General features: G+C 41.2%; 1 pseudogene; it reads left to right on the forward strand.

Annotated features, from left to right (window-relative positions):
• Nucleotides 1-24,438, forward strand: part of LOC100344931 (coatomer subunit zeta-1 pseudogene) — a 43,446-nt pseudogene extending 19,008 nt beyond the window's left edge.
• Nucleotides 24,439-27,554: the final 3,116 nt, after the last annotated feature.

Consider the following 27,554-nt stretch of genomic DNA (forward strand, 5'->3'; position numbering starts at 1 on the left):
GCACTGCCCAGTGCTACCACAGCCTCAATGACCATGGGCTTCAAGCATGGTCAGCCTCAGTGGCCACGCATTTCCAGCCCTATGCCATTCCAGTTGTGGCATCCCAGGGCTTAGGAACCACACCAGATGGCCTGCCCAGAATCCATGGACAGGGTTACTGTTTAAAGACCCTCCCAGGCAAACCCAGTCTGGGTGTTTGAAAGACTGGAATAACTACCCACTGCTTCAAATGAGTAGGCATCGATGAGCAGCCACAAGGACCAAGATTAACGAGAATATTTATCCAAGGAGGTGAAAAAACATGTACAATAAACATTCTAAAGCAGCTGTATTGGGAAAACTGAGTATCCATACTCAGAAGAATGAAATTTTCCTCAAAATATTAAAAATAGAATTCCCATTTGATCCAGCAATGCCATATCTTGGTACATAACCAAAAGAAACTGAATTCAGTACATTGAAGAGATAGCTGCACTTCTATGTTCACAACAGCCAAGACATGGAGCACATCTACATGTCCTTAAGTGGACAAATAGATAAAGAAAACATGGTATATACTATCTACAATGGAATACTATCCATTAATTTTAAAAAAGCAATCCTATCATTTGATATTTGAACTTAGAGAAATGAGAGCAAGACCCATGAAGGCATCTTTAGGTAGAAGGGACTGGATACAGAATTTCATGTACACAACAAATGCTGCAAATTCTCTCAGGTAGGAGGAGTTAGATATGGTGGAGAAAGAGCAAGAAGGCCAACGGGGTTGGAGTGGAAACAAAAGAGAGCGATGAAAGAAAAGATCAAAGGAGTGGTGGTGAAGCAGAGGTGGGTAAATTATGTGCAATGCTGTCAGCTCAGATAAGTCTTTTGGCTTCTTCCATGAATGAGATGGGGAGTCCTTGAAAGTTAGGAGCAAATATGACATCATCTTTCTTATGTTTTGAAAGGATCATTGTGATTGCTCTGTTGAGGACACACTATACAGTGTAGGAGAAGCAGAGAGACTAAGATGGAGGCTGCTGAAATAATCTACATGAAAGATGGAAGTGGCTGAGACAGAGTTCAGCATGGGTAGTGGTACAAGCCAAGAAGTGGATTCCACCTGTGATTTGAAAGCAGAAATCCAGAATTTACTGTTGAATTTAATGTGTAGCATGAGAAAAAAAAAGGATAAATGTGGGGAGCAACTGAGACTAGGCTAAGTTACTGGAATTAAGACTTATTCTATGCATCTGCTCTCCCACAATATGGCATTGGGAGAGGAGGAAACAGCTTCTACACAGCTGCCTCCAGTTCAACCAATAAACAGCAGGACCTGCTCCTGATTGGAGGAGAGCAGCGTGCTCAGCGTGTGGGTAGCAGAGTTGAGATTGGTGGAGAGGACTGTATAGGAGGAGAGAGACGGCATGGTGGTGTGGGTTGGTTGGAGAGTGCGTTGGAGAGTTCGCGGGGAAGTTCGTTGCTTCGTTCTTTCTCATTTCTCTCTACTCATTCTTGCTTTGGGAGTTCACTGTTTACTTATTCTTACTTTACTATAGAAAAGACTTGTAAAAAAGGGGAACAACAAGCGTCCGGTCCGGTGCGGCTCCTCCGCGTGCGGAGGAGCAGCAGATAAATATTTAAGTTCAAAGCTTTTGCAGCGAGCATTTGGAAGAATACAAAATCAAATTAGATTTTAAAAAGAAAAATCATGACTGAAAGTTTTCTAGAGGTTGAAAATTTTCTTATAGTCAGCCTTAGCATATTGCTATTGCTCCTTGGCTCTGACTTGCAGGTTTGGTGGCTATACTTACTTTTTCCTTCTTGCCATTAGCCACTCTATGTGTGCATGGGGCACCCCATAATTTATGATAGGCGAATATTTGCTACTGCTTGAAGAGAGTAGACCAGTGACAAAGCATGAATTTAAATATTGTGAGTGCACCCAAGGCACTTGAGATAGAATGATTTAGAAGTCCCCTCACTTTGCAATTGGGTTTTATATCATTGTACGAAAAAAATTTATATGACTGCTTAACTTAGATGATTATTCTTTGTTTTTCTTTTTGTTTCCACTGCCATCTTCCTGTCTAAGTCTATTCCAAGGCTAATCTAAGTAATCAAAGTTTGTCTGTTCTTAAAATATACTTTCAAACCAACAAAAAAAGGCTGACAGCTTACCTTTTAAAAGACATCCATGCGATCTTTCAACATATCCAATAAAAGGTGTTTTGTACATTACTCCCTGGGGTAAATGATAGTATCAATATTTTTACTTGAAAGTATGTTTTTGGGCTTCTCTAGGGCAGACTGCAGGAAGTGTTTTGGAAAAAAAAATCGTATTTTAATTTGCTCAACAGTTTACATTTATTTATATGAAAAAAATCTACCAGAAAATCTGCATAGGAAAAATACATATTTATAAAACCCTTGAGTACTATATTAAATGATTTTGCTTTAGGATACAACTGGAGAAGGGATATGAGTATGGGTGCAGGGTAATAACAGGAGAAAAAACCCAAAGACAATTCAAAGGGACAAACTTAAAGTTATTGAACAAGACCATAAAAATACACAAGTAAGTATAGAGTCAGAGGCTTTTAATTCTAGGTCTATTACTTAGTTTGGTGTACAATTTTAGGCAAATTGCTTGATTATTGGTATTCCACTTCTGTCAATAATAAAATAGTTTCTAAATATGAATACTTTGATATGGCTCTTATGAAGAATAACTGAAAAAATGTATGTGAAGTGCCTAGCACATTCTTAGCTTAATCAATCGCCTGCTAACAATTATCCTTTCACTTCCAAAACCCAGGAAAAAAAATCTTTATGGAGTTTAGTGGGCACTGATAAATAATATTTATCTCCAAATTTGTTATTTTAAAAATAATAATTTTAATGTGGAAGGTTAGCTAGTGGTTAAGACTTAATATTTGTCTGAAAATATTATAAATTTTAAATTACAGAGTAACAGATTTTATGGGGAAAATTTCATTTCTTTTAAGGAAGCTGTCTTCTATTTTTTAATGATTTAGAGTATGCATGTAAAAATGTTCTAGAATAGGATGGCACCGTGGTTCACTTGGCTAATCCTCTGCCTGCAGTCCCAGCACCACAGGTTCTAGTCCCCGTTGGGGTGCCAGATTCTGTCCCGGTTGCTCCTCTTCCAGTCCAGCTCTCTGCTGTGGCCCGGGAAGGCAGTGGAGGATGGCCCAGGTGCTTGGACCCTGCACCGCATGGGAGATCAGGAGGAAGCACCTGGCTCCTGGCTTCGGATCAGCGCAGCGCCAGCCATAGTGGCTGAGGGAAGACCTTTCTCTCTGTCTCTCTCTCTTTCTCAGTGTCTAACTCTGCCTGTCAAAAAAATTTTTTTCTAGAATAGCTATCTTTTGAGGTGATGCTGTAAACTAAAAATCAACAGTGTGTATTTCACACAAAATGGAAAATGCCAGGAACAACCTGTCTGTTGCTGTGAGAACTCTCCAGACACAAACAGTGATGGGTGTGGAAATGGCCTGTTACATGACTGGCCAAAGCCCTGGTAGCATCCTTTCCCTTTTCTCCCTCAACAGTTGATGCAGATCTTTAGTTGGTTTCCTGGCTGGCTGTGCTGCAAGGCAGCGTTTTGGTTTCCTGACAGCATCCACCTCTTCATGTTCCCTGAGATTTAACCTTACACTGATTATGCTGCCCTTAGTCTGATGCAGTTGGCTAGATGACAAAGGAAAGGAAATCAGAGTGAGAAATTCACATACAAAAGGCAGTCTTGTCTGAATTCCACGACCAGTTTGCCTTCTTATAACATGGAACATTCTGCCACAGCATTTTACTTTACATATATCATTTCCCAAACCACTAGAGTATAGTCTTTTTTTTTAGAGAGATTTATTTGTTTATTTGAATGGCAGAGTTTACAGAGAGAGAGAAGGAGACACAGAGAGAAATCTTCCATGAGCTGGTGACTACCCAAATGGCCACAATGGCCAAAACTAGGTTGGTCCAGAACCAGGAGCCAGGAGCTTCTTCCAGGTCTCCCACGTGGGTGAAGGGGCCCAAGGACTCGGGCCATCTTCCACTGCTTTCTCAGGGGCATTAGCAGGGAGCTGGATGAAAAGAGGAACAGCAGGCACTTGAACCAGCATCCATATCGGATGCCAGCATCGTAGGAGGCAGCTTTACCTGCTACACTACAACAAAGTGTAGATGTTAAGCGTGCAAAAAGTTCAACGTCCCACCTACCACCAGAGTTTCCTTTATTTCATCCCAAACAAGTCACTATCTAGCCCCTGCTCCAAGCTTTTCCACCTTGACAGCCCTTTCCTCACAATATGTTTTAGATATATATGTCCTCCCACCCCCTCAATTTTACTCATCTAACAACACTTTATTGGATCAAATCATATATTTTAGCTCAAAAAGAATTCAGGCAGACCAGAATGCCTTAAGAGCTGATTCTGAGGTCAGAGTGCTATTTAAAGAGATTGTCATTCTGTGGGTCTGCTGTGTGGACTGCTTCACATGTTGGAGCATTCATCCCTTTTAACTCTATTATTACCAGACCCTTGATCTTATTTATATGATCCCTTTAATCCTTAATCCTATCTATATGCTAATTTTAACTCTTAATGTGGTCACTTTAACACTTAAGATGGCATTTTTACCACCCAGCTCAATGGGATTTGGGGTCCCATGACAAGTTTTCAAACTGTACCCTTAGAAGTAAGCCCATAGGAATTTATGCAGAACTATACAGTTTTATAGTTATAAACGTCCTCCTCCCTCTCTTATTCCCACTCATTTTTTACTGAGATCTATTTTCAGTTGATTTTATACACATATGATTAACTGTATGTTAAGTAAAGAGTTCAACAAATAGTATGAAGAAGAGGAAAAAAAAAAAAACAAACTGTTCCTCAACACTCAGGACAAGGGCTATTCAAGTCATTGCTTCTCAAAGTGTCAATTTCATTTCTACAGATTTTCTTTTAGGTGCTCCATTAGTTATCACAGATGTCTATTTCTATCTGTATCTCTCCCTATCTCTCTCTTTTTTTTTTTTTTTTTTTTTGACAGGCAGAGTGGACAGAGAGAGAGAGAGACAGAGAGAAAAGTCTTCCTTTGCCGTTGGTTCACCCTTCAATGGCCGCCACGGCTGGCGTGCTGCAGCCGGCGCACCACGCTGATCCGATGGCAGGAGCCAGGTACTTCTCCTGGTCTCCCATGGGGTGCAGGGCCCAAGCACTTGGGCCATCCTCCACTGCACCCCCGGGCCACAGCAGAGAGCTGGCCTGGAAGAGGGACAACCGGGACAGAATCCGGCGCCCCGACCTGGACTAGAACCCGGTGTGCCGGCGCTGCAAGGCGGAGGATTAGCCTAGTGAGCTACGGCGCCGACTCTCTCTCTCTCTTTCAAAAAATAATGTTTTAATTTCATAAGTATTGAATATGCAAAGAATTTTTTCTTGTTATTATTCCCTAAAAATACTGTATATCAACTGTCTACTTAACATTTACAATGTATTGAGTATTATAAATAATCTGGAGATGGTTTAAGTATACAGGAGGACTGCATATACTACATGCAAATACTAAACCATTTCCCATAAAAGAGAGTTGGATGTCTGTGGATATTTGTATTTGGAGGTTCCTGGAACCAATCTTCCCACCAAGATACTAAGGAACAACTCAATGTTGTTTGCTTTTAGGTCACACAAGTAATGGCAGTCTCTCTTGCACCAGTCACTTGAGGCCAAGTAAATCACTTATGAATCTTTTGTTCCTGGTCCAGCAGCTTTTCATGCATATTCCTCAGAACCATTTGATACTAAACACAGAGAATCTTAACCATGAGTCTGGGATCAAAAGATCCATGAATCCCCAGAAATTATATGCCAATACTTGATTTTGAATCTATTTGCAGATTTTAGGGAAGATAATCCAACAGACAGTCATGATTATTGGGGGGGGGGGGTATTTATGTTTTAATTTTGTAACTTTATTTAAAGGTGAACAAATTTCATGTGTTTCATATATACATATATAGGAGCATAGTGATACTTCTATATATATACATATATAGGAGCATAGTGATACTTCCCACCCTACCCTCTTCCTGAGATCATCAGTCTTGTAAAGAGTTCTGTCAATCCCCACCCCCAATAAAGAGCCCTATTCCTAGAAAGTATGGAAGGGCTACTGTAATAAATATCACAGACTGGGTGGCTGAAACAATAGAATTTATTTCCCCACAATCTGTATGCCAAAAGTCTGAGATTAAGGTGTCAGCAGCAGGTTTAGTTTCTTTTCCTTGAATTATAAGCATTTCCTCCTGTGTCTTTGAGTGGTCTTTCCTCAGTATCTGTGCACTGATCACCTTTTCTTTTTTTTTCTTTTGTTCTTTTTTCTATCTTTTTCTTTCTTTCATTCCTTCTTTCATTTGAAAGGCAGAGGGACAGAAAGAAGTCTTCCATCCTCTGATTCACTCACTACTGCTTGCAACAGCCAGAGACAGGCAGGCAGAAGCCAGGAACCCAGAACTCACTCTGGGTCTCTTACATGGATGCCAGGGACCCAAGTACTTGAGCCATCACTTGCTTTCTCTCAGGGTGCACATTATCAGGAAGCTGAATCAAAAGCAAAGGCAGAACTTGAACCCAGGCACTCTGACATGGCATGCAGGTGTCCCAAAGGCAACTTAGCCACTGCACCAAACATCCATCCTCTGTTCTCCCCTCTTGTAAGGACACCAGTCATATTGGATTAGAGCCTACCTTAATAGGTTTTAACTTAATTACCTCTTCAAAGAATATCTCCAAATACAGTCACCTCCTGAGGTACTAATATTTTGGACTTCAACATATGAATTTGGAGGAGGGGATACAAGTCAGCCTGTAAAAGAACACTAGTTTGCAGATTAAAAATCAAAAATGAAAAGTGCATTCAATTCATCCTGGAAGGAGTTTTCCCTAGTCATAATCTGCTTGTACAATTATTATCCTGCAACTCAAACACAGTTGTTGTTTTTTTAAAAAAAAAAAAAAAAAAAAACTGGTTCAATGTGAGCTCTTCTGATCACTGAAGCCAGAATCATCAGCAACATTTATTGAGCACTTACGTGTGCAGAAAGCCACACCAAGAGCTCTGAATCTATGGTATCGATTGTACCTGTAAGCCAGGATTGGATCACCTTGTGAAAGAACCTTGTCATCTGCTTTATGCTGGAAAATGGAGCAGAAGTTTCAACAAATGACTTGGAAATTCCAAGCTCTGAAATGTAAAAGGCCTCGTGGCAGCAGGGAAGTCTCCTTAAAAGATGTGTGTCATTACCAGGATGAGGCCATCTGGACTGCAGTGAGACAGAGATTGCTAAACTTCTCTGCCTGAGAAATAAACAGAATTGGGGGCAGGAAGGAGTTGGAGGGACATTCAGAAGTGAAAACCCCATAGAGGAGATATGAGGGAGAGCAAAGGGACATAGGGCAGTAGAGAACCTGCAGCCTGATGGGAGGTTGGAGCCTGGGAAGACACAACCATTAAAAATGCATCTGAAGTGGAAATGGCAGAAGGGAGGTCTAGATCTTAATTATAAACTACTGGAAGTGTACTACAGTGATGTGAACCTCATCTGCTCTCTGCACATCCAGTGGAGTCTCCTACAGGCACAGATTTGAGACTTTGGTTGCCAAGAAACAGGGAGGGAGGGCAGATGGAGTAGACAAAAGAAAGAAATATAATACAAAAATAAAGACATGCCCGAACCCAAGGAATATATGCTACTACCAATAATACTGAGGCTGCCATTGCAACATTTCAACAAAGCAAAACAACAGATTCTCTGAAATTTATAAGTCTACTTGATTTTGTTGTTATTACCTAAGGCATAAGACTGTGCTTCATTTTGGGGGGCTGCTTTCAGGATAGTGAGCAGTGGGGAATCATCGGAGCATGCAGTAGTGGCAGCAGCCGCAAGGAGATGGGATCACACTTAAGCACGGGTCATTTCTCTATTCTCTGGCTGACTAAGGAATTGCTTGTCACTTCAGTCTGGTCTAGCAGTGCAAATCTAGGGGCTGCATTACACATCTGTCCTTCTGATTCTGAATATGCATGCAAAGTTACTAATCATGATGAAGAAAAGGGCAAGACTTGTGCAACTTCTGATGTATTTGCTTCTGCTCATTGCTTAAAATCAGCACACTCCTAAGAATCTTTATATGAGGAGTCTTCAAAGGCACATGTTAAAGCCATATTATGAAAAAATTCCATGCATTTCCAAAGTTTTTTTTAACTTTTATTTAATGAATATAAATTTCCAAAGTACAGCTTATGGATTATAATGGCTTCCCTCCCCCCCGTAACTTCCCTCCCACTCGCAACCCTCCCCTTTCCCGCTCCCTCTCCCCTTCCATTCACATCAAGATTCATTTTCAATTCTCTTTATATACAGAAGATCAGTTTAGCATATATTAAGTAAAGATTTCAACAGTTTGCACCCACATAGAAACACAAAGTGAAAAATACTGTTTGAGTGCTAGTTATAGCGTTAAATCTCAATGTACAGTACATTAAGGACAGAGATCCTACATGAGGAGTAAGTGCACAGTGACTCCTGTTGTTGACTTAACAAATTGACACTCTTGTTTATGGCATCAGTAATCACCCTAGGCTCTTGTCATGAGTTGCCAAGGCTATGGAAGCCTTTTGAGTTTGCTGACTCTGATCATATTTAGACCAGGCCATGGTCAAAGTGGAAGTTCTCTCCTCCCTTCAGAGAAAGGAACCTCCTTCTTTGATGACCTGTTCTTTCTACTGGGATCTCACTCGCGGAGATCTTTCATTTAGGTCTTTTTTTTTTTTTTTTTTGCCAGAGTGTCTTGGCTTTCCATGCCTGAAATACTCTCATGGACTTTTCAGCCGGATCTGCATGCCTTAAGGGCTGATTCTGAGGCCAGAGTGCTGTTTAGGACATCTGCCATTCTATGGGTCTGCTGTGTATCTCGCTTCCCATGTTGGATCGTTCTCTCCCTTTTTTATTCTATCAGCTAGTATTTGCAGACACTAGTCTTGTTTATGTGATCCCTCTGGTTCTTAGTCCTATCATTATAATCAATTGTGAACAGAAATTGATCACTGGGACTAGTGAGATGGCATTGGTACATGCCACCTTGATGAGATTGAATTGAAATCCCCTGGTATGTTTCTAACTCTACCGTTTGGGGCAAGTCAGCTTGAGCATATAAACCTATCTTTTAATCCCACTTTCCTAAACTTTTTCAAGTACCCTCCTATGGTATGATTGAAGTCTTAAACCTCCAATACTAGGCAGAGCTTTGAATGGCAATGCTTGCTAGGAGTCTCCAGCTTAGCAATGTGAATATGACACCCAGAAGGTGATTTATGTGCCAGGGTCTTGCCAGGAAAGAAATGGCACACTGAAAGTGGGTGATTGATCAGAGTTTAATAAAAGAATTCATCACAGTGTAGAGTTCTATGAAAGCCACGAGGGTTAGCAGAGCACCCCAAAGCTGGTGTCAGATGAGAGTCTTCACTCTCCTAAGCTAAATGGAGCAAGGTGGAAAAGCAAATCCTGAGTCTGCGAGAGAACTGTGCAGAGGGGGTCCTATGTAAGGATCTGGCTTTTGAGACAAACACACGGACAGACAAATTGGTCGACCCAGCAGGGACGAAGTTGGGGCAACACAGTCTCTGATCTTATTCTCTTTTTGCCTTGTCCTGTCATGCTTCTGCCTCATATTGGCTGAAACCAACTGGAAACCAAAAAGAGAGTATTGCAGTCCACACAGGCCAGCCTCCGGGAAGACCAGACTAGAGAATGGTGGAACAGGATCTGGAGAGAAAACAGAAGAGACCTGACTGTTGCCACATACTATTTCTGTATTATGGGGTATCCCAGCATTATTCAAATGAAATGTTGTCTTATATCCAGGGAAAGCCCAGTCTACCAACTTCAACTCTGCCAAATGCCACTGCTTCCAGTAAGACTTCTTCATAAGCCCAGATGAAGGAGTATTGTTATCTTTTGGACATATGTAGTACTGTGTTTATTCTCCTTATGGAATTCAGCATATACTGCCTTGGATCCAGTATGCATGGCAACTTCTATTAAATTTTGTGCCTATTGAATGGGTTTCCTGCATATTTTTGTATTCCTCCCTGAAGCCTAGTACCATGCATGGTACACAATTGTTTTCATTGAAAGTATCAGCTCTTTGTGTTTTTGAAGTAGCCAACCTCATGGTAGCAGGAAGAACATCCATATCTCCTAAAATATAATGATCTGTGGCCTTGTGTTTCCTCTGTTGTACAGATGGTCTAGTCTCTACCTAGATGCTAATGACAGCATGTTTAACATGGTTCAAGCCACCCCCCCTTCTATGTAGTCTCTGAAACTTGGAGCAAAAAGAAGAATCATGTTATAAGAATGCCTGCTCCCCTGTCTCTGAAGTCTCTCACTCTTTTCCTGTTTCCTTTCCTTAGCAATTACTCCCATACTATTCTATCTGTTCCTTCCTCTAAGCTAACTTCTTTTTGCTCATGGTTCTTTACCCAAGACTCCTTGTTGTATTCAGTAAAATTTCTTGCTGGCTGTCAGCCTGAGGAACTTAATTTGTTTCTTGTCCTTCACCTGCATCTTGTAGTTGTACAGCCTTCTCTTACTGCCTCCTTGTATTGTTACCCTGAGAAGCAAAGATCTTAGCAGAATGGCAAAGAAACTGTTAGTCAAAGCACAATTTTGCATTTACTGTATGTGAATCTTAGGACCTGTAGTAGTAGTTGAAACTCTCCTCTAAAAAAGTTATCTTCCTTAATTTATTAGTATAAACTATTGCATATTTTGGATCTTGTTTATGTTCTCTAGAATATTAGTTATTTCCAAACGCTCTGTTTATCCCTGAAATTTCTAACCATATATTAAATTATCCCATTCAAAATTTTGAAGAAAGAATCAGCATAGATCATTTCTTATGACTGAATGTGATCTATTTCCTGACACATTTTGGTTCTCATTTTTTATCAAGGTATTAATTCACTTAGTTGTAAATTCTCCAAATAACATTTCTCCATATAATTAGTAAACACATCGTTAAAAACTTCAAATAGCTCTCTGCAACCCAAACATAATCTGTTTGTGCCAACCTTGCCATCAGAAAAGTGTATTATGTTAACTTCAATGATTTATTCTGAATAAGGACAGACTGACTATTAATGTTTAATACTTACACATGTCCATATAACCTTTTAATAATTTATTCAAGAATTTGCCAGTGGTTGAAATATGCTTTAGAAGTCTGTAGTTTCCAGAAAGTATATTAGAAAACATGGAACATTCAGCTGCTGATCTTCTGTCTTCTATCAAACCTTTCATTCATTATAATGTATTTAAACTGACATTTGTCCTGCATTATACTTGCAGACCTTTTTAATATTCAGGAATAAAATTCACTCTGGTTGCAGCCATTAACAAACTAACAAAAACTAACCTGATAGGAACTCTTCAATTTTTATCTCACAGATTTTGGATTTCAATTCTACTCTTAAAAAGTATATTCTGGAGACTGGTGCCATGGCGCAGTAGGTTAATCTTCTGCCTGAGGTACTGGCATCCCAAATGGGTGCCAGTTCTAGTCCCGGCTGCTCTTCTTCCAATCCAGCTCTCGGCTATGGCCTGGGAGAGCAGTAGAAGGTGACCCAAGTCCTTGGGCCCCTGCACCCACGTGGGAGACCTGGAAGAAGTTCCTGGCTCCTGGCTTCGGATCGGCACAGCTCCAGCCATTGTGGCCATTGGGGAGTGAACCAATGGAAGGAAGACCTTTCTCTCGTCTCTCCCTCTCACCGTCTATAACTCTACCTCTCAAATAATAAATAAATAAAATCTTTTATTTTAAAGTATATTCTGTCCATTTTGTTAGCAATGAGTTGGTCTCAAGTAGAGGGTTTTCTGCTTTTTTACTTCTTTTTTTTTTTTTTTTTTTTTTTTTTTTTTTGACAGGCAGAGTTAGACCACTGCCTTCCTGGGCCGCAGCAGAGAGCTGGACTGGAAGAGGAGCAACTGGGACAGAGCCGGCGCCCCAACCAGGACTAGAACCCAGAGTACCGGCACAGCAGGCGGAGGATTAGCCCAGTGAGCCGTGGTGCCGGCCTCTTTACTTTATTCTAAGTGCACTGTTTATTACTTCCTCTCTCCAAAACACAAGCAACCAGGAAAACCATAAGCTAAAGTAAAATCAAAATTCAAAAACAGGGGCCAGCACTATGGCGTAGCGGGTAAAGCTGCCACCTACAGTGCCAGCATCACATATGAGCGCCAGTTAGAGTCCATGCTGCTCCACTTCCAATCCAACTCTGCTGTGGCCTGGGAAAGCAGTGGAGGATGGCCTGAATCCTTAGGCCCTGCACCTGCGTGGGAGACCTGGAAGAAGTTCCTGGCTCCTGGCTTTGGATCAGCACAGCTCCGGCCATTGCGGCCATCTGGGGAATGAACCAGTAGATGGAAGACTTCTCTCTCTATCTGCCTCTGCCTCTCTGTAACTCTGCCTTTCAAATGTATAAATAAATCACCAGCGCCATGGCTCAATAGGCTAATCCTCCGCCTGCGGCACCGGCACCCTGCATTCTAGTCCCGGTTGGGGCACCGGATTCTGTCCTGGTTGCTCCTCTTCCAGGCCAGCTCTCTGCTGTGGCCCCAGTAGAGGATGCCCCAAGTGCTTAGGCCCTGCACCCACATGGGAGACCAGGAGAAGCACCTGGCTGCTGGCTTTGGATCGGCGTGGTGCGTCGGCCGCAGCGTGCCAGCCGCAGCAGCCACTGGGGGGTGAACCAACGGAAAAAAAGGAAGACCTTTCTCTCTGTCTCTCTCACTGTCCACTCTGCCTGTCAAAAAAAAATTTAAAAAATGTATAAATAAATCTTAAAAAAAAAAGTCAAAGACAAAACCAAACTAAAAGCAACCTTCTTTAGCTGGAAGGCCTTGGCCCTGAGTGGTAAAGGCTCAGGGAGCAGGATCACTTTTTTTTTTTTTTTTTTAACATTAATTCATTTATTTATTTGAAAGGCAGAGTTACAGAGAGAGAGAAAGAGAGAGAGAGAGAGAGAGAGAGAGAGAGGTCTTCCATCTGCTGGTTCACTCCCCAAATGGCCACAACAGCTGAAGCTGTGCCCATTCAAAGCAAGGAGCCAGGAGCTTCCTCCTAGGTCTCCCACATGGGTACAGGGGAACCAAGCACTTGGGCCCCTTCGACTCTTTTTTCCAGGCCATAGTAGAGAGCTAGATCAGAAGTGGAGCAGCCTGGATTCAAACCAGCACCCGTATGGGATACTGGCCCTGCAGGTAGCCGCTCTACCCACTACACCACAGTGCTGGCCCTGCAGGATCACTTCTAGGCTGTCTTATGGGGTTCCCAAGGCAGTCAGCTATTCTTGGAGTGTTTATTCTGCTCTTTTCATGTTTATGTAGCTCTAAAATGTATTTAGATGACTTTTAAGTGTACCAGTAATATTCTATTTGCCTGGATTAGGAATAAAACTGCAATTGCCCTGAGAGTCAAGACTTTTAGAGATAGTAGCAAGCATTAACACAGAGGCATCCTTAGAGTCTATTTGCCCAGTATCAGTTTGACCTGATAATTTCACCATGGTATCTCTTCCTCACTGTAAAATTAGCTGTTTCTATTTAAATTTCACCCCCTAACATTTGAGTTTGTTGCTTTCTTCTTAGTTCAGTATAATAAAACTCCAATCTTTATTTTTAATAAGTCTTTCAGCTAAGCCACCAAACATATTTAGCAGAAAGAAATGTATGTAAAAAAGGGATAGTATGCTCCTTTATTTGTGTTAATATATTTGTGTGTACTAAGTTTGTATCTTAGATGTGAATGTTTGATTTTTTAAGCAATTACTTTGGTATTATACAGCAGAAAAGTTGTGTTTTTATTGAAGAGACTAAATTGTACTTGCTAAATAGAAGTACCTGGTACCCTTTAACGATTCTATCTTGCCATATATACATGTATTAAAAAAAATTTTAGGGCCGGCACCGTGGCTCACTTGGTTAATCCTCTGCCTGCGGAGCCGGCATCCCTTATGGGCACTGGGTTCTAGTCCCAGTTGCTCCTCTTCCAGTTCAGCTCTCTGCTGTGGCCCGGGAAGGCAGTAGAGGATGGCCCAAGTGCTTGGGCCCTGCAGCTGCATGGGAGACCAGGAGGAAGCACCTGGCTCCTGGCTTCGCATCGGCGCAGCGCCAGCTGTAGCGGCCATTTGGGGAGTGAACCAACGGAAGGAAGACCTTTCTCTCTGTCTCTCTTTCACTGTCTATAACTCTACTGTCAAAATAAAAAATAAAAATAAAAAAAAATTTCAATCAGTCAAGGAGCAGTCTAATAATATTTTAAATGCAAGAAAAATCTTACAGGCAGACATCAATGTTTGCTTCCTGTTCATTTTCTGATGATGAAAAACAAAAGAATTCATATTAAATTCAAATTAAATATGAAAGACTGAAATAAACTTTGAGGAAAATTTCTCAACAGTAAGAATGTTAAACATGAGAAGAAAATTCCAGCTGCCTTTGTAGAAGTCAAGTAGGGAGAAAGAAGGTAGAAACTGGGTAATGGAGAGATTATATTTGGGGTAGGAAATTATAGCCTGTTTTTTTTTTTTCAGAAGGATTTTCACAATATGATCAGTTTAAAAAAAGAATAAAAGAAATTTAGGCTGCCTTTGAGAATTCAAAGAAGATACTGGAAGAAGATTGAATAGCAAAGAGCATTTTAAGATGATTAACAGAAAATTTTAGGGGCCCACCACTGTGTCATATTGGGTAAAGCCACCACCTACAGTGCTATCATCCTATATGGGCACCAGTTTGAATCCTAGCTGCTCCACTTCCGATCCAGCTCTCTGCTATGGCTTGGAAAGCACTGGAAGATGGTCCAAGTTCTTGGGTCCTTGCACCCATGTGGGAGAGCCAGAAGAAGCTCCTGGCTCCTGGCTTTGGATAGGCACAGCTCTGGTAGTTGCAGCCAACTGGAGAGTGAACCAGCGGATGGAAGACCACTCTCTCTCTCTCTCTCTCTCTCTCTCTCTGTAACTCTGCCTTTCAAACAAATAAATAACTCTTAAAAATAGTACATTTTAGCTCATTTAATTATTTATTTCAAATAGATGAAACTGCATGTATTTTTTGTGCACAGCATGTTGTGAAGTATATATGCATCATGAAATGGTTAAATCTAGCTAGGTAAAATATGCATTATCTGACATGTATGCCATTTTTTGTAGTGAGAACACTTAACATCCACTCTTTATAATCACTATGCTCTACAATAAATTTCTTGGACTTACTCCTCCTAACTAACTGCAAATTTATATCCTTTAGCTAGCATCTACCCACCTTCCCACCAATTGTCGCAGCCTCTGGTAACTACATTGTATTTCCTACTTCTATGAAATCATCTTCTTTTAGGTTCTACATATAAGTGGGATCATGCAGTACTTGTATATCTATGCATAGCTTATTTCACCTATATAATGTTTTCCAAGTTTACACACACACAGTTTCAATTGCAGAATTTCCTTACCTATGACTGAATAGTATCCCATTGTGTATAAATACCATAATATTTTTATTTATTCACCCACTAATAGACACTTAGGTTGATTCTATGTCTGAGCTATTATTAAAAGTGCTGCAGTAAACATGGTAATACAGATCTCTCCTTAACATACTGATTTAATTTCCTTTATATATACCCAATAGTGGGATTCCATGGGGTGCTTCTATTTTCAATTTTTTGAGAACTTGCCATATGTTGTCCATAATGGCTGTACATTTACATTCTCATCAACAATGTGCAATGGTTCCCTTTGTCTTTTGTCTTTTTTTATAAGAGCCATTCTAACAGGTGGTCTTGATTCTCATTTCCCTGATGATCAGTGATGTTAAGTATTTTTTATATATTTATTAGATATTTGTATATCTTCTTTTCAGAAATGTCTGTTCTAGTCCTGCACCCACTTTTCAGGTCACTTGTTAACTTGCTATTGAATTGTTTGAATTCTTTATGTAATTTGGATATTTATCCCTTATCAGGTAAGTAGTTTACAAATACTCTTCCATTCTTTGAATTCTCTTCATTCTGTTGACTATTTTCTTTGCTGTACAGAATCATTTTAGTTTGATATAATTCCATTTGTCTAATTTTTCTTTTGATGCTTGCATTTCGGGGGTCATATCCAAAATACCATTGCCCAGACCAATGTCATTGAAATTTTCCCCTGTGTTTTCTTTTTTTAAGATTTATTTATTTATTTGAAAGGCAGAGTTACAGAGAGGCAGAGGCAGAGGGGGGGGGAAGAGAGAGAGAGAGAGAGAGAGAGAGAGAGAGAGAGAGAGATGTCTTCCATCCACTGCTTTACTCTCCAAATGGCTGCAACAGCCAGAGCTGCGCTGATCTGAAGCTAGAAGCCGGGAGCTTCTTCCTGGTCTCCCACGTAGGTGCAGGAGCTTTCCAAGGCTATAGCAAAGCTGGACTGGAAGTGCAGCAGCCAGGACTCGAACCAGCGCCCATATGGGATGCCAGCACTGCAAGCAGCAGCTTTACCTGCTATGCCACAGTGCCAGTCCCCTATGTTTTGTTTTCATAATCTCATAGTTTCAAGTGCCACATTTAAGTCTTTAATCAGTTTTGAGTTCATTATGGGTAAAATAGGGATCTAAATTTCATTCTTCTGCACATGAATGGATATCCAGTATTCTCCATATCATTTGTTAAAAGACTATTCTTTTGATTAAAAATATATTTAAGAGAAAATAATCTGTAGACACAGCATTGAAAATTATTGACAATGAATATTACAATACATTCAGTATAAAACTTTGTGATTTAAAGAAAGCCATGGGAATAATCAGTATCTTAAGAATATAAGGCTAAATTATCTTTAGCCATTTTTGCTTTAAATATTTAATAATGTAGTCAATAAGCTCTCATAGGTATTAAATTTCACAATTGACTTATGAGACAATAATCTCAGATCATACATGCCATAACTTAAATTATCCTAATATGGTATACAAAAAAGCTACCACAGTGAATAATATTGTTTTAAATTCTAGTATACTTGGATTTTTATTTTTTTACTGAAGATGACTTCTAAGACACAGAATTTTAGAATTGAAATAAATCTAATTTTAATCGTTGATCTACTTTCTACTCACTGACAAGGGTTTCCACTAAAATTGGCAAACTTGGCAAATACTAGAAATCTCATTCCCTGACATAGATCTAAAATATGCTATCACAGAAAGATAAATAGCATGTTTTTTCACATGGAAAGGTTTTTAAAAGGTCAACCTGAATGTTGAATACTGGGAAGTGTAGGAAAATAGTAGATAGAGAGATGTTGGATAACAGGTACTAAAATGCAGTTAAATGAAGGAATGAGTTCTGATGTTCACACAGTGAGGTTTCATAGTAACCTATTATATATTTTAGGAATAACTGAAAGAAGCTCAAAGCCTTTGAACAAAAAGTAGTGATATGAATTACCTTGATGTGATCAGTACACACTGTATACATTCAGCCATCTTGGGATCTCTGAGTAGTAACTTTATATAGACACTCTTCCAATTAGTGCAAATGCAATGAGTACAGGCAATGTCTCTACCCCCAGGAAACTTACATTTGAATGAGGAGTTTACATAAATAAATAATTTCAGCTAATAATGGCAAGCATGTTCTGATTGCTCACTATTTGCCAGCACTGTTCTTGAGGTTTCCATGGATTGTGGTCCTCACAACGACCCCATGCTGTGTTGTAATTATCCCGATTTTATATGTGAGGAAACAGCCACAGAGAACTCAACCAAATTGACAAAGATCATACTATGAGATAATCGCAGAGCCAGGATTTTTATTCAAGTAGTGCGACTCAAGAGCTTGTGCTCTTATTGTTATTTGGTGTCCAAGTCCATTTGGGCTTCTACATTGCAAATTGCGCAAAGGTGGGTAGTTTGTAAATTTAAAAAAAGCACTTATTTCTCACAGTTCACCAGGCTAGGAAGACCCAGAAACTGGCAGATGTGATGTCTAATGAGGGCCCATTTGCTTATAGCAGCACCTTCTCAATGTGTCCTGCCTTCAGATAAGGGCAAGGAGAACTCTGGGGCCTCTGTTATAAAAGGGCACTAATCCCGTCATGAGGGCAGAGCCTTCTTCACCTCCCTTCACCTTGACTGGGGGTGATGATGTATTCCTTTTAATATATCACTTTGAGGGTTATGATTTGAACATATGAAATAGGGGAGGGGGAACATAAATATATAGATCATAGCACAAGACATTTTACATACATCAGAGTAAGTGAATAAATAATAATGACAGAGAGGCCTTTTTATATAGGATGTTAGTCATAGTCTTCTTGAGAACAGAAGTTATATTTGAAAAAGGATGTGAATGAAGTGAGAGTGTGAGCCATGTAAACATCTGAGAAAATAGTCCCAGCAGGAGAAAAGAGCACTTATTCAATGTGTGGTGGTCCTGAGACATAAAATACTTTGCATTTTTGAAAAACAGAAAGGCAAATAGAACTGAAATGGAATGAGGAAGAAAATGATAGGACAAGAGATTAGGTAGTATATCAAGGTTCTCCAGAGAAACAAAACCAATAGGATCAATGTTCAACTTTGCAAGATAATAGCAAATTCCTTTTCCAACAATTCTATTAATTTACATTTCACCAGTATTGTGTAATAATTATCTACATCTCTCACAACATTTCATATTGCCAAATTTCTTAATCTCTGCCTATCTAGATGCTATAAAATACCATCTTCATATGTATCCAACTTGTATTTACCATACTTTTCATAGATTTGTCAATTTATGTTTCATCTAACGTATGGTAACCATATGTCCTATTTGCCTAGGACGATGCTAGCAGTCATCTCTTGTCCCAGCATGTTTATCAATTACAGCCTGCCAAATTGTGCAGCCAACAAAAATATACTTCCTAACACCCTGTTCTGATATGACTAAAGAAGCATATTATAAGGAATAGATGCCAAGAAAGCTGCTCCCGCATCTAATCAGGGAACTCATCCTACTGCTGAAAGTCTTTGCAGTTCACATCAGGTTGAATTCCATCACTGAAGTAAATCAGTGACTGCTGCATGCCACTCAGCCTGCTGTGGGCCATGGGACTCCTGGCTACACTTTTTTGCAGGTTCTTCCCTTGATTCATGAAAGAATTCAAAACCAAAGGGATAAATAGATACAGGAAAGCAAGACTTATTCAGAGCAAAACAAAAATGCAAACTCAAGAATCAAGTAATGCATAAACAAACAACAAAAATGCAAAAAGACCACAGCAAAGAAAAGCCCCTCACCAAGGAGAGCATCCAACAGTGGAACAGTCTTTGTCAAAAGAAAAAAACCCCAACCAAGAAAGAGCCCCCTCAAAGTTAGGCCTTCCCTCTATACCCTCCAGTGTTATAGGGGGTGATGGCTGTGGGGGAGACCAACTGAATCTTCAAAAGGGACTGGAATTTGGGGCAGGGATCAAGCATCCCCATTTCCATGCCCTTTTTAGAAAATATCTGAAGTGCCAAGGCATCTGGTATATGATGGGACTGGGAGTGCTCCCCTAGTTATTTTATTATAATGATATTATAAGGACTTAAAAGTTATGGGAGTGGTGGGTACACCCTGCAGCCTTGTTGGATATTTCCAGCTAATGCTGGTTCCAAGTTTGGAACATTGAAGATCTTGTGCTTTCTGCTACATTGAAGGCAGTGGGGATTTGTTCGTGCCTGGGAGGTCTACTTATGTGGTGAACAGAAAGTGAGGCTTGGGTTGTGCACAGAAAGGGAAGGGAATTTAGATAGAGCACAGAAGGGGACTTGTCATGAGGTTTGGGCCTTTGCAACTGTCTATCCCGTGGTGTGTTGGTCAAGTCTGTCAAACCATGAATTGCCTGGAGCAACAGCACAAGTCAGCAAAGAGCTGTCCAGCACTTCAGCTGTAGTTGTCAAACCTCATCTCCTCTCCTTAACTACCTATCTTATCTTCCCACAACAATTCTTCCCTGCCAAGTTTGAGATTTCATTGCATTTATCCTGTATCTATTCCATTGTTGTGCGTTAAGGGGGCTGGAAGGGGCAAATTAATCAGTTTATACGTTGTTGAACCATGAGGACAAATATTGCAAACAATCAACAATTATACAACTTGGAGTTAAATGCAATAATGGCTGGGACATTGATTATGTTTTCTCCTTCAAGTAGGAGGTAAATGTGTTCTAAGTAAGGGAGATAAAAAGGAATAAAGTCAAAGAAGGATTCAAGAGTGCATACAGGCCGGCGCCGCGGCTCACTAGGCTAATCCTCCGCCTTGCAGCGCTGGCACACCGGGTTCTAGTCCCGGTCGGGGCGCAGGATTCTGTCCCCGTTGCCCCTCTTCCAGGTTACCCCTTCCCATGGGAGACCAGAAGAAGCACCTGGCTCCTGCCTTCGGATCAGCACGGTGTGCCGGCCGCGGCGGCCATTGGAGGGTAAACTAACGGCAAAGGAAGACCTTTCTCTCTGTCTCTCTCTCTCACTGTCCACTCTGCCTGTCAAAAAAATTTTTTAAAAATTTTAAAAAGGGTGCATACAGGCACTTCGGGGGCCATAAGAATTGACTGTGAGGGGCAGGCATTTGGCTCTGTGATTAAGAAGCTACTTGGGAAGCCTGTATTACAAATTGCAGTGCTTGGGTTCCAGTCTTGGTACTGCTTTCAATTTCAGCATCCTGATAATAACGCACACCCTTGGAGACAGCAGGTGGTGCCTCAATTACTTGGGTCCCTGCCAGCCATGTGGGAGACCCGGATTGAGTTCCAGAGTCCTGGCTTCAGCCTAGGCCAGTCCTAGCTGTTGAGGGCATACCAGTGGATGGGAAATATATATATATATATATATATTCTCTCTCTCTCTCTCTCTCTCTCTCTCTCTCTCCCCCCCACCGTGTGTGTCCCGAGAAAGAAAGAAAGAAAGAAAGAAAGAAAGAAAGAAAGAAAGAAAGAAAGAAAGAAAGAATTTTAAGTAACAACTATCCTTTAAAAAAACTGACAGTGGCAGAAACTGCTAATTCTTAAAAAATAAAAAGCATTCATTCATTCTCCTGAACAAATAGTTTACCTACATTTTCCCAGCCTCTAAGTAAGGTCTGGACCATTGTAAAGGTCTGGCCGCAGAAGTATGAATGGAAAGTGGCATTCCATTTATAGTGTTATACTGCTGGGCCAAGACTTTTTCAAAAAGCAATGAGTCCTCTCTACATTCTCACTGTTCTTTCTATTACCAGAAACAAATGAGAAAAAATAGCTTTTTTTCTTTATTGATTTTTCCCTCTGCATATTTTTTCATAAAACCCAACACTATCAAAAGTAAACAAGATGGATTTTTTAGATTTTTAAACTTACTTTACATTCTAATGCACAAAATGATGAAAAGGGGGATTCTGAAAAGCAAGTAAGTAGAAATCTGTGAAGAATTACTTCCACAAAAGATAAAAACAAAATCAAGAGACCAATTACTAACTGCAAGTGGTAGCCAGGAAGAAGCCCAAAACACTTACCCCTGGCTGCAGCAAAGCACTCTGGACATCCAAGAGGAGCACCCATCTCACAGAAATGGGTATAAAATGCATTGCTAAGCACATACTAATTAAGTATTAGGATGTAGTTTTCATTGGGAAAAATGAATAAAATGAAAATTAGTGATGAGAGTACCAAAAGTAATGGAAATTTATGTTTATTCTCTTAATGACACTGTAAGAGACAATTCCATTACCATTTAAATTTACTATTGATCATAGCATTTTATATTTTTAAATAAATATAAACTGTCTTGTTTTATGTAAAGTACAGGTGAGTAAGACTAAAATGCCAACCACTGGCTAAAGACAACATGCTGCAATCAAGAAAAACCTTAAGTGCTATTAATGCAACTACATATTCTAAAGAGACATACAAATGTACCTCAGAAAGTTTGTGGAAAATGGAACTAAAATATGAGCTTATTTGGGTACAAAATGTTTTTAAATCAACTCATAGTTTATTCATAATATTCATTTTCCTTTAAGTTGTTTGAAGACTCCATATATTTCTGGGTATAGATTTCATATTAAAACAATGGAAAACCTGTTCTATGTTTTATTTTTGTTGACATTTGCCACTCCAACTCAATGCAAAAGAGATTTGCTGAGCCTTAATTATGACCCAGGTATTATGACAGATGCTGAGGTACACAGATGAAATAACAGGTTCATACAGTTCCTGTAAACTCTCTAGCATTATCTTTCTTCCTAGCCTCTTTTCCTATCTTATTTCACCCACTCTGTATTTAGTTAACCCAGTGAAAATTTAACCTAATAAAAATTGGAGATGTTTATTTCATTTTTATTTGATCTAGTTTTTTTAGAATCTCAGTGAAAAATGTAAGGAATCCAAAAATAAAATCTACACTAGACTATGCATAGTTTTCTTCCATTTCACATTTTATAAGAATAATCATGTTTTCAAGTTTTCTTCCTTTAATGTTTCCCTTCTTCTTTTCCTCCTCCTCCTCCTCCTCTTCTCTCTCTCTCTCTCTCTCTCTCTCTCTCTCTCTCCATCTCTCTCTCTCTCTCCATCTCTCTCTCTCTCACACACACATACACACACACACACACACACACACCCTAATCTACAATTAATTTCTTAGGCATCAATGATTCTGGTAATTAGCCACTCTAATGATCATAACTTCAACATTTTCATTTGTCACATAAGTGCTTTTAATTCTTTTAATTCTAAAATGATAACAAAAGAGGATTGTGTATGTATTGGAACAATTCATTGATTTTTATAGGTAGAAGAAGTTGAGTAATTTGCATGCACCATGCATCTGCATCTAGCATATGCACAGAGTACCAATTCAAAATTAATGAAGTAGAAAACAGAAAACAAGTAGAATCAACCTATAAATCAATGTTTACTGAAAAGCTATTCTGTAATAGCCAAATATTGGAAAAAATCAAAGTATACATCCACTGATGAATAGATAAAGAAATGTAGTGTGTGGCTGGCACCGCGGCTCACTAGGCTAATCCTCCGCCTTGCGGCGCCGGCACACCGGGGTTCTAGTCCCGGTCGGGGCGCCGGATTCTGTCCCGGTTGCCCCTCTTCCAGGCCAGCTCTCTGCCGTGGCCAGGGAGTGCAGTGGAGGATGGCCCAAGTACTTGTGCCCTGCACCCCATGGGAGACCAGGAGAAGTACCTGGCTCCTGCCATCGGATCAGCGCAGTGCGCCGGCTGCAGCGCGCTGGCCGCGGCGGCCATTGGAGGGTGAACCAACAGCAAAGGAAGACCTTTCTCTCTGTCTCTCTCTCTCTCTCACTGTCCACTCTGCCTGTCAAAAAAAAAAAAAAAAAAAGGAAATGTAGTGTGTGGAATACTATTCAGGCAATAAAAGGGATACAATCTTGTTGTTTGCAATAGCAGGAATGGAACTGAAGATGATTATACTAAGATTAGAATTTAAAGCATATAAAGACAAATATGACATTATTTCACTCACATGTTGAGTCTGTAAGAGGTGATGTCATAGAAGGTAAGGTATAACAGTGATTACCAAAAGCTGAGAAAAGGAAGGGAGAGGGAGAGATGGGGGAAAGTTGATAAACAGGTACTATGTTATAATTAGAAGTAAGAAATTCTGGTGTTCTACTGCACAGCAAGGTGACTACAGATAATGATAATATACTATATATTTCTCCAAAAAAAAACTGAAAGGAAGCATTTTGATATTTTTCCCATTAGAAATGCTGAAGGGCTTCTGCGACCCCATGTTGGCATCAGCTTGGGGCAAGATAGAGGTACTAATTTTGGGACCCTCCCTGTATACTGTCAAAGCCATCCTGATTCTGGAAAATGATGGAGATCAACTTTTTGCCAAGTACTATGATGACACCTATTTCACTGTCAAGGAGCAAAATGCCTTTGAGAAGAACAGTTTCAACAAGACCCATCAGCCTGACAGTGAGACTGCCCTCTTAGAAGGCCTGACAGCAGTGTACAAAAGCAGGATTGACCTCTATTTCCATGTGACTGGCAGCTCCAACGGAAATGAATTGATGCTCATGGCTGTCCTGAACTGCCTCATTAATTCATTGAGCCCAATGCTGAGGGAAAATGCGGAAAAGTGAGCTCTGCTGGAGAACATGGAGGGACTCTTCCTGGCAGTGGATGAAACTGTAGATTGAGGGGTGACCCTAGAGAATGATCCCCAGCAGGTGGCACACCACGTAGCATTATGGGTGAAGATGTCCTCCCTATGAAGCAGACAGAGTCTCAGATGCTGCAGTCAGCCAAAAAAAAAAAACCAGATCAATTGATCAATTGGTGGCTCCTCCAGTGAAGAACCCCACTTTCCTGGCTCCGCACCTGCAAAAATTCAGCCTGTCTGCTGTGACTCCTCATCCAGCCCCCGAGCTGATGCTCTCGGGGGTATCTCAGGGATCACAAGGGATCCTTAAATCTCCACCTTTTCTGTGCTTGTCCCACCCTCACCCCAGCTCCCCTGCACACTTCCTGTCCCTTCTCATTCCTTTTACAGTTCTGGGAGTAAAGTCCCCAGGAGATCTGGAAGCAGGGCAGGGGACGCTCCCGCCTCCTTTCTAGAGAGGATGCTCCCATGCTCTCCTGCTCCACGTGTTCTCCTCAACTCTGGCACCCTTTGCTGCACATACTCTCCAACTCAAATCAGGAGAAAGAATGTGCTGAGTAAAGGCCTCCTTTTGCCTTTACCCAGCCCTCATTCCCATAGCCCGTACGTCTAGCAGGGGTGGAGAGAAAGAGTGCCTTCCATTGCAGTGCGTGTGGGTTGTGGGGGATGGCTCCAAAATCCACTGAACCCCATTTGTTGGTTCTGGTGCTTTCTCCACTTCTGCTTACTGCACTACCCTCTGCCTTAGACGAGACAGTCAGAGGGAACAGAGTGGAAGAGATAGTGATTGAAATTCTATTGGAGAGGGCTCATAAAATTCATTATTTACCCTGATCTTGGCATACAGCTTCAAATCTACTATGGCCTGTAGTGCTGCTCATGGGAGCGTCTCCTCTCAGGGTGGCCACTTTTAATGCTCCACCATTACTGACCATGGCATCTTCGCCAGATTTGTCCCTCTGTGTGCTGGAGCAAAGCCAGTCACTGGAACTCCAACTCCATTCTAGACTTGAGAAGAAGATATGTGCAGAACTGGGAGTGAAATGTAGGTCTTGGGCCTCTAGGCTCTCAGTTTGAGCTCCCCAAAAGCCTTTACCAGTGACCTCGTGTCTGCACCTGTTGCTTGACCCTCCCCTCTCTGCCTCCACTTTGGATCTGAACAGTAGGTCTGGGCTCTCCCTTCTCTCCTCCTCTGAGGGAGGGGCCTTGCCTTTCCGATTGGGTCTCCATGGGGAGACAAGGATGGAACTTCCACACTTGGGTCTAATCCTTCCCCATGACTTAAAACATCCTCCCCACAAAAATGTCTTAGAAAACCTTCCCGGCCAGCGCCGTGGCTCAATAGGCTAATCCTCCACCTGTGACGCCGGAACACCGGGTTCTAGCCCCGGTCGGGGTGCCGGATTCTGTCCTGGTTGCTCTTCTTCCTGTCCAGCTCTCTGCTGTGGCCCGGGAGTGCAGTGGAGGATGGCCCAGGTGCTTGGGTCCTGCACCCGCATGGGAGACCAGGAGAAGCACCTGGCTCCTGCCTTCGGATCAGCGTGGTGCGCTGGCTGTAGTGCACCGGCCGCGGCGGCCATTGGAGGGTGAACCAAAGGAAAAGGAAGACCTTTCTCTCTGTCTCTCTCTCTCACTGTCCACTCTGCCTGAAAAAAAAAAAAAAAAAAAAAAAAAAGCCCTTCCTGAGACTTGGGCATTCTGCCCCACCAACTGCCAATTCTCCAACACGGAAGTGGGGCAGGTAACTGGGCATCTTTGTGGAAGAGGTGTGTGGAATCAGAAGATAACCACCTTCCTTTCCTGCTCTGTGCAAAGAGGAATAAAACCGATTTCCTTTTCCAAAAAAAAAAAAAAAATGCTGCAAGAGACAGATAAGGTTAATCTGATTGAACATTATGCATTGTATGCATGGACAGAAACACTACACGCTATATCCCACAAATACAAATACATATAATTGTTATGTTTCAGTTAATAATAAAGAAAAATTATATTTTAAATTTTAAATAAAAAATAAAGCTGGTACTTAGACAAAACTTTTTAACTAAATTAATTTTTTTGACAGGCAGAGCTAGACAGTGAGAGAGAGAGAGACAGAGAGAAAGGTCTTCTTTCCATTGGTTCACCCCCCAAATGGCTGCTATGGCCGGCGCGCTGCGCCGATCCGAAGCCAGAAGCCAGGTGCTTCCTCCTGGTCTCCCATGCGGGTGCAGGGCCCAAAAAGGTCCATCCTCCACTGCTTTCCCATGCCACAGCAGAGAGCTGGACTGGAAGAGGAGCAACCGGGATAGAATCCAGCACCCCAACCGGGTCTAGAACCCAGGGTGCCAGCACCGCAGGCAGAGGATTAGCCAAGTGAGCCACGGCGCTGGCACTAAATTAATTTTTTAAAAGATTTATTTATTTATCTGAAAGAGTTACACAGAGAGAGAAGGAGAGTCAGAGAGAGAAAGTGAGGTCTTCCATACACTGGTTTACTCCCCAGTTGGCCCCAACGGCCAGAGCTGCACTGATCCAAAGCTGGGAGCCAGGAGCCAGGAGCTTCTTCCGGGTCTCCCACATGGGTGCAGGGGCCCAAGGACTTGGGCCATCTTGTACTGCTTTCCCAGGCCACAGCAGAGAGCTGGATCAGAAGAGAAGCAGCTGGGTCTCGAACCAGTGCCCATATGGGATGCCAGCGCCTCAGGCCAGGGCGTTAACCCACTGCGCCACAGCACCGGCCGGCCCCCCAGCTCCACTTTTTGTGGGAGACCCAGAAGAAGCTCCTGGCTCCTGGCTTCAGATCAACAGAGCTCCAGCCATTATGGCCATCTGGGAAGTGAACCAGCAGATGGAAGACCTCTCTGTCTCTCTGACTCTGCCTCTCTGTAACTCTGCCTTTCAAATAAATAAGTAAATCTTTAAAAAAAGATGTAGGGTTAATATAAATATCTAAATTTATAAAGTTAACACAGGAAAAAAACTATAAACTAATTTCACTTATGATTTTCATTTATAAATTTTTAAAATGTATGCATATTAGCAAATTGCATCTAGTGGCACATTAAAAGTAAAACACAGGATGATCAAGTTAGTTTTTATTCCATGAATGCAAAAATTTTCCAATATTACAAAATTTGCTAAGTTTAGAGGAAAGGGAAAAAAATCATATAATTATCTCCACCGGTGCAAAAAAAAATTGGCAATGTAGCAGCAATTCTGGATTTTTAAAAAGAAGAAAATAGCTAATAAGACAGGACTCAGTGGATGCTTCCTTAATATGATTTTACTCTTAATGTGGGAACATAAGGAGAATCTTGGCATATCAG

This window comes from Oryctolagus cuniculus, chromosome 8 (genome assembly GCF_051225735.1).
Source record: "Oryctolagus cuniculus isolate XC-2025 breed Fujian yellow rabbit chromosome 8, ASM5122573v1, whole genome shotgun sequence".
In the NCBI taxonomy this organism is placed as follows: Eukaryota; Metazoa; Chordata; class Mammalia; order Lagomorpha; family Leporidae; genus Oryctolagus; species Oryctolagus cuniculus.